The following is an 8862-nucleotide window of genomic DNA, read 5'->3' as shown; positions in this document are numbered from 1 at the left end:
CCGGTAGGTAGCATTCTTTGACCTTCTGCTTCTTGCACTGTTGCTCTCAGTCCTTTGTCCACATCGCTTCTGGTCCCACCCAATCTGAAGCAATGGTTATTTAAGCACCTAGTGGATGCTGTAGGGAAAAACAGATCGATATAAACCAGTCTCTGACTTCACATGACCGACAATCTACTCCCAAGACTGATACAGAAACAAGATATTATGTAACCAAAAGAAACTTCATGTTGCTGAACTGAAACAAATGTTCCGTGCCTGCCAGGGGCAAAGTTCTCTTCTTTACCCTCAAAGGAATTTAAGGTCTTGGAGACAGAGGCAGATACAAGGGGAAGGATGAGCTAGGAGAAGGGACCGATCACTGCAGGGTTGCGAGTGTCAGAGAAAACTTTAAGGGCGGGGGGACTTGAGCAGCAGTTAAAGGAACTCTGATACTGGTCAGAAGTCTTTAGATGGAAGGGTCATCTTAGAGGTCGTTTAGTTCATTCTCTTGCCCTACATAGGAAGGCTCATACAACCACAGAGTGTTTTTTTTTTAATTTTTTAATGTTTATTTATTTTGAGAGACACAGCATGTGCAGGGGAGAGGCAGTGAGAGAGGGAGACAGAATCTGAAGCAGGCTCCAGGCTCTGAGCTGTCAGCACAGAGCCCGATGCAGGGGCTCCAACCCATGAACTGTGAGATCATCACCTGAGCTGAAGTGGGACCCCTAACCCACTGAGCCACCCAGGTGCCCAACCGCAGAGAGTTTATACATCCTCTGTTTAAACTCTAATAAAAATTCTCGAGGCAAACCATTCTGCTTTTTTGCACAGCTCTTAACTGTTAAAATATCCTTTCTGGGGGCACATGGGTGGCTCAGTCAGTTAAGCATCCAACTTCTGATTTCAGCTCAGGTCATGATCTCATGGTTGTGAGCTCAAGCCCAAGTGGGGATCCGTGGGGCTCCTCAGCGCTCCGTAGGACTCCACGCTGAGCATGGAACCTGCTTTAGATGCTCTCTCTCTCTCCTGCTGCCCCTACCAGCCCTCATAAAAAAGTATGTATATATACTTTCTGGAATCTGCTTGCTGGTAACTGCCAGCCTCTACTCTCTGGAGTTACGCAAAATAATGTCATTGTTCTTTGCCAATGACAGCCCTTCCTTCAAGTATTTTAATATACTTATTATGAGCCTCCTAAGTCTTTCCTTCTCCAAGCTAAACATCATTAAATCCTTCAAGAGTCTTCATATGGCATGGTTTCGCAATCTTCCGCCCCCCTCACCCCCCGCCAGGCACGGGAGAAACCATCTCTCCATGAGACAGACAGATCTCAGTTCAAATCCGGTCCCCCAGTTTCTAGCGAGTCCTTGGCCAGCTCACATCCCTCTGAAACTTTCTGCATCCAGAAGGTAGTTCTGATGACAATAATACCTTACAGCAAAAACAAGGATTAAATAATATAACACACACAATATGCTAAGCACAGCACCTGGTCCATTTTAAGCACTGGGGTGATGGCTATTTCCATCACTTGAACTTACAGCACAAGAATGCATTCACAAAATATAATAGCCATATTACACCGCTGAGTTAGTTACAGCCAACTTGTGGCAAAGTCAAACCCACAAGGCTTTTCTTCTTTTTTTTACATAGATAATAACTTTTGTTGTCATAAGCTCATCTACATTTTCCTAACATTCGGGCTTTAACCAACCTTTTTTTTTTTTATTCTAATTTTATTTATTTATTTTTAAATTTACATCCCAGTTAGTTAGCATATAGTGCAACAAAGATTTCAGGAGTAGATTCCTTAATGCCCCTTATCCATTTAGCCCATCCCCCCTCCCACAATTCCTCCAGTAACCCTCTGTTTGTTCTCCATATTCAAGAGTCTCTTCTGTTTTGTCCCCCTCCCAGTTTTTATATTATTTTTGCTTCCCTTCCCTTGTGTTCATCTGTTCTGTGTCTTAAAGTTCCTCATATGAGTGAAATCATATGATTTTTGTCTTTCTCTGACTGACTAATTTCACTTAGCATAATACCCTCCAGTTCCATCCACGTAGTTGCAAATGGCAAGATTTCTTTCTTTTTTTTTTTTTAATTTTTTTTTTAACATTTATTCATTTTTGAAAGGCAGAGAGAGACAGAGCGAGAACGGGGGAGGGGCAGAGAGAGAGGGAGACACAGAAACAGAAGCAGGCTCCAGGCTCCGAGCTGTCAGCCCAGAGCCCGACGTGGGGCTCGAACTCACGGACCGCGAGATCATGACCTGAGCCAAAGTCGGCCATTTAACCGACTGAGCCACCCAGGCGCCCCAAGATTTCTTTCTTTTTGATTGCGGAGTAATACTCCAGTGTGTGTGTGTGTGTGTGTGTGTGTGTGTGTATACCACGTCTTTTTTTTTTAATTTTTTTTTAACGTTTATTTATTTTTGAGACAGAGAGAGAGCATGAACGGGGGAGGGTCAGAGAGGGAGACACAGAATCTGAAACAGGCTCCGGGCTCTGAGCTGTCAGCACAGAGCCCGACGCAGGGCTCGAACTCACCGACCACGAGATCATGACCTGAGACGAAGTCGGCCGCCTAACCGACTGAGCCACACAGGCGCCCCAACGTCTTCTTTATCCATTTATCCGTCGATGGACATTTGGGCTCCTTCCATTCTTTGGCTATTGTCGATAGTGCTACGAGCCTTTATTTTCCATTGGACTACTATTAAGTCAGGTCTCTCACATCCTGTACTTGTTCAGTTGTTTCTTTTTTCTTTTATGTTTTCTTTTATTTATGAGGAGGGGAGGGGCAGAGAGGGAGACCCAGAATCCGAAGCAGGCTCCAGTCTCCGAGCTGTCAGCACAGAGCCTGACGCAGGACTCAAACTCACAAACTGTGAGATCGTGACCTGAGCCGAAGTCAGATGCTTAACCAACTGAGCCAACCAGACGCCCCAACAGTTGTTTCTTAACTATAGGACATTTGCATTTAACCTCATTCAAGTTCATATTTTTTTGTTTTGAAAATGAAATATTCATATATACAAAAGTATACATGAGATAATGTTAATGGTTAATGTTAATTGAAAAAAAGGAAATACAAACAGTATGCATCCCAGTTATTTCTATACAAAATATTTGTGTATACAAGTATAAAGCATGAACGTAATTTTACGGCATGCGAATGATTTTTTATTCTCCATATATTTATTTTTCTCATAAAATTGCTTATATAAACCAGTTTATGAATCTCATTGTCATTGACATTTGTTTCTGTTTTTTTATTTTCAATTTTATTTTTTTATTTGAGAAAGAGAGCTGGGAGAGGTCAGAGGGAGAGAAAAAGAGAGAGAGAAAAAACCTTAAGCAGGCTCCACACACAGTGTAGAGCCTGACGCGGGCTCGATCCTATGACCCTGGAATCATGACCTGAGCCGAAATCAAGAGTCAGACACTCAACCGACTGACCCACCCAGACGCCCTGACATTTGATTCTTATAGTCTCTTTGAAAAGGAACAGATTTGTAAACGTCAGGCTGGTGAGTTTGCCTGCAAAGTTGAAAACTGGAAGGGATTATTAAACGTAAATCTTGATTGCGTCATCCAATATATTAGCAATTGCACCTGAATTTGTGTTCTATGCAAGTTTCATAAACGTGCTTTCTGTGGCCTAATCCAGTAGGTTGATAAAAAAATATTGAACGAGGACAGAGTTGAAAACGGAATCCTGAAGTGACCTCTTTCCAAGCTGGCACTGTTAGCATTCTAGGTATTGATATTCCCAAATGTTCCTGCTGAGAGACACCGTGTTTCTGCCACGTATTTGTCTAATGGATACCTTGAATTTTATAACAAATCCTGTTAGTCATTTTGCTTTAGTCTCTAGGAAGACCAAATCCAAATTGGCAATTCAAGTCCAAAAACTGATACGCATTCCTGACTCCATCTGACTTCATCTGACTATCCTGAGTATGCTCTTCAATTTTCCCTTTACCTCGACATATTTTTTGAAAAATCTTTTATCCGGGGGCACTGGGGCGGCTCAATCCGTGCAGCCTCCGACTCTTGATATCCGCGCAGGTCGTGATCTCACGGTTCGGGAATTCAGTCCCTGCCTTGGGCTCTGTCAGTTGAGGAAATAAAGACAGTGGCTACAGACAGGTCAACTGAGATTTTGCTGAGAGGGCAGCAGAGAAAAGAAGCAGCAGCTGGAGGGCTGTTGGAGGAAGGCAGAGCTAGTACTTTTGCATGGAAACACTGTATGCTAATGGCAATGATCCAGCAGAAAGAAAAAAATCAGCGCCGTGTGAGAAAGAGGGGACAGCGGCACTTCCGAGTTCTTGAGGAGAGAGGGGATGGGACCCAGGGTTCAAGGTGGGTGTTAAAAAGGAACAGAGCCAACCATCCTCCGTGACAAGAGGGAATTGATCGGTACAGCTGGTCATCCGTTACTCGTCTGCGGGAAGATGATGGAAATTCCGTCTGACTTCTGTTCTCAGTTCAGTAGGAGGCAAAGTCATTGGCAACAAATGCACAGGGGAAAGGAAGGTTAGGGGATCTAACTAGTGGGGGGACCTCCTGTGCAGGTAGCACCCTTGCAAGCATGGTGAGCCTTCCTAGAACCTGCCAGGCTTTCTGTGAGAAGTGTGGGAAGCGCCAGCCCACAAAGTGACACAGGACAAGACAGGCAAAAGATCCTCTGTAGGCTCAGGGCAAGCGGCATAATGACAGGAAGCAGGGTGGCCACAGCGGGCAGACTAAGATCATTTTCCAGTAAAAGGCTGTAAAAGTACGAAGCAGCTTGCATTGAGGTTTGAAGGTGTTGAAACCAGATGCAAATCTAAGAGAATGCTGGCTGTTAAGAGACACAAGCATTTTGAGGGCACTTGAGTGGCTCAGTCAGTTAAGCATCAGACTCTTGGTTTTAGCTCAGGTCATGATCTCACCGTTCATGGGTTCGAGCCCCTTGTCAAGCTCCGAGCTAACAGTGGGGAGCCTGCTTGGGATTCTCTCTGCTCCTCCCCTGCTTGCTCTCTACCCGCCCCCCCCACCTCTCTCTCTCTCTCTCTCAAAATAAATAAATAAAAACATTTTAAAAAAAGATGTGAACATTTTGAACTGTGAGGAGATAAGAAAAGGAAGGGCCCTGTGATCCAGTTCCAATCCTCATATTTTGTTTTATTCTGAAGACAATAGAATCTTGTGTTAAAAAAAATAAATAAAAATTAATCAGTTAATTAAGTAAAGATATTTTTAAAAAATGGGGCACCTGGGTGGCTCAATGAGTTGGGCGTCTGACTTTGGCTCAGGTCACCATCTCACTGTTCATGGGTTCGAGCTGCGCGTCGGGCTCTGTGCTGACAGCTCGGAGCCCGGAGCCTGCTTCGGATTCTGTGTCTCCCTCTCTCTCGGCCCTTCCCCTGCTCGTGCTTGCTCGCTCTCCCAAAAATAAATAAACATTAAAAAAATTAAAAAATACAGGGTGGGGAGAAGTGGAGACAGGAACTGAACACACACTAAGAAAGTGTATCGGGACTAGTGAGCTGTGTCAACTGCCTACTAGATATTTCGGACACAGATTTAAAGAGAGATCCTTCACACAGGTGTGAGTTTTACCCCAGCTGTTTGACTGCAGGGAAGGAGTAAGCCGTTGGGTTTGACCATAGTTGGGTTTTTCCTAAGCAAGCGGATGGAGACAACAGCAAGGATGCAGAAGGGGTTTCCATCTCTTACAAGTTCTTACTAGTTCTGTGTCCTTCCGAGCCTTCCTTTTGCGAACATAAGCAATTACACATAAGTAAGCAAATAAATAAGTAAATGTGTGGATATACACACACAAACGCATGTCCATATTGTCTTCCTTTTTTTCTTTCAAGATTTTGTTTAAATTCAAGTTCGTCAACATATAACGAAAAGCCTTTTTTCAAAGAGAGGGCACGCGCTCACTGTGTGCACATCCCTGGAAATTGGCGGGGGGAGGGGCAGGCTTCCGCAGATTCACGCTCAGCGTGGAGCCCAACCTGGGGCTCAATCTCGTGACCCCGGGATCACGACTTGAGCGGAAATCAAGAGTCAGACGCTCAACTGAGCTACTTTTTTTTTTTTTTTAACACAAAAGATAGCATAGTACCTTTTTTCCCCACTTAACAATGAATCTGGGAGATCCTGAGTACACAGAGAGCTTCCTCGTTCTTTTCTGCAGTTCCACAATATTCTGTTGTGTGCTTATAATGTTGTTGATTCAGCCAGTTTTCACTAAGAGACCCTTGGATTGCTTTCAGTCTTTTGCTAACGTAAGAAATGAAATGAATAAACATGTACACGTGTCATTTCACATGGGTGGAAGCTTATTTCCAGAAAGCTTCCAGAAATGTGAGTGCTGGGTCAAAGGGTATATGCAGATACTGACAAAGAGCCCTCCCATAGAGTGTGTACCAATTTGTATGTACGTAATCTATTTTTTCAATCTTCACTTTATTTTTTTTAAAGTTTATTCATTTTTTTTTTAATGTTTTTATTTATTTTTGAGACAGAGACAGAGCATGAGCAGGGGAGGGTCAGAGAGAGAGGGAGACATAGAATCTGAAGCAGGCTCCAGGCTCTGAGCTGTCAGCACAGAGCCTGACGCGGGGCTTGAACTCATGGACTGTGAGATCATGACCTGAGCTGAAGTCGGACACTCAACCAACTGAGCCACCCAGGCGCCCCAAAAGTTTATTCATTTTTGAGAGAGAGAGAGAGAGTGAGCGGGGAAGGGGCAGAGAGAGGGGGACAGAGGATCCCAAGCGGGCTCCGGTGCTAACAGCAGTGAGCCCCTTGTGGGGCTCAGACTCACGACCTTGAGATCATGACCCGAGCTGAGGTCTGATGTTCAACAGACTGAGCCACCCAGGTGCCCCGACATAACTATTACCATATCTGTTCTCCCATAGTCTTGCAAAAGAGAGTTTTCTCAGACATTTGAATATTGGCTAAACTGATCAATGTAAATTCAAGTACAATTTACATTAGTGCATTTACCTGATTAATGTAAAATGAGTTTAGTTTTTTCGTGTCATTTTTAGTGTCTTTTCAAAATTTTATTTATTTACTTATTTTGAGAGAGAAAGAGAGTGCCAGCAGAGTGGGGCAGAGCCAGATGTGGGCTTGAACTCAGGAACCGTGAGATCATGACATGAAGGGAAATCAAGAGTCAGAGGCTTAACCCACTGGGCCACCCAGGTGCCCTGTGTGTCTTTTTTTTTAAAAAGAGAGACATTTTTGGGATGCCTGGGTGGCTCCGTCGGTTAGGCGCCAGAGTTCAGCTCAGGTGATAACTTTGAGCCCCGCATCAGGCTCTGTGCTGTTAGTTCAGAGCCTGGAGCCTGCTTCAGATTCTGTGTCTCCCTCTCTTTCTGGCCCTTTCTGACTCACGCTCTGTCTCTCTCTATGGAAAAATGAATAAATATTTAAAAAAATTTTAAGAGAGACATTTTAAGGGAGACATTCTATCTTTTTAATTTTTATTTATTTATTTATTTAGAGAGACTGTCTTTTTTTTTTTTTTTTTTTTTTTTTTTTTTTTTTTTTTTTTTTTTTTAGTTTAGTTAACATTCAAGTTAGTTAGCATATGGTGCAACAATGATTTCAAGACTAGATTCCTTAACGCCCCTGACCCATTTAGCTCATTCTACCATCCACAGCCCCTCCAGCAACCCTCAGTTTGTTCTCTGTCTTTAAGAGTCTCTTATGTTTTGTCCCCCTCCCTGTTGTTATGTTATTTTTGCCTCCCTTCCCTTCTGTTCATCTGCTTTGTATCTTAAATTACACATATGAGTGAAGTCACATGATATTTGTCTTTCTCTAATTTCCCTTAGCATAATACCCTCCAGTTCCATCCACGTAGTTGCAAATGGCAAGATTTCATTCTTTTTGATTGTCGAGTAATACTCCATTGTATATACATACCACATTTTCTTTATCCATTCATCCATTGAAGGACATTCGGGCTCTTTCCATACTTTGGCTATTGTTGATAGAGCTGCTGTAAACATGGGCGTGCATGTGTCCCTTTGAAACAGCACACCTGTATCCCTTGGATAAATGCCTAGTAGTGCAATGGCTGGGTCGTAGGGTAGCTCTATTTTTAATTTTTTTGAGGAACCTCCATGCTGTTTCCAGAGGGGTTACACGGGTTTGCCTTCCCACCAGCAGTGCAAAAGAGTCCTCTCTCTCCGCATCCTCGCCAGCATCTGTTGTGGGAGAGACAATCTTAAGCAGCCTGCGAGCCCAGCATGGAGCCCAATGCAGACTCCATCTCAAAACCTTGAGATCAGGACCTGAGCCGAAATCAAGAGTTGGACGCCTCACCGACTGAACCCCCAGCCGCCCCGGGGTTTAGTGTAACTTGTGTATCTCAAAGTGAGCATCCCCATAACTTCAAGAGTCCTGTGTATTCTGTGAGCTCTTCATTTGTTTTTCATTTCTCTTCATATGTTTCGCTCATTTTTTATTGGAGTAATTGTCTTTTTCTTATCCATTTGTAAGGGCTCTTTATATAGTCAGGAGTTAGACCTTTGTGTACACACTGAGTTGATTTTCCCCCCAGTTGGCTGCTTGTCTTTTGACTTGATTTCTGTGATGTTTGCCTGTCTTTGCCATGCAGGCAGAAGGCTTTTGATTGCTTGTGTTGTTTGTTTGTTTGTTTTTGTTTTTGAGAGAAAGAGAGAAGAGAGCACGTTTCTTGGGCTCCTCACTGGGCATGGAGCCTGCTTGAGATTCTCTCTTTCCCCTCTCCTGCCCCTCCCCCACTCTCAAAAAAAAAAAAAAAAGTCACATGCTCCACGACTCAGCCAGCCAGGCGCCCATGGACTTGAGCTTGAGCTTTCTTGATAAGTTTATCCCTGGT

This window comes from Panthera tigris, chromosome F3, assembly GCF_018350195.1.
Source record: "Panthera tigris isolate Pti1 chromosome F3, P.tigris_Pti1_mat1.1, whole genome shotgun sequence".
NCBI lineage: Eukaryota > Metazoa > Chordata > Mammalia > Carnivora > Felidae > Panthera > Panthera tigris.
Note: the sequence above shows the minus strand (reverse complement) of the source record.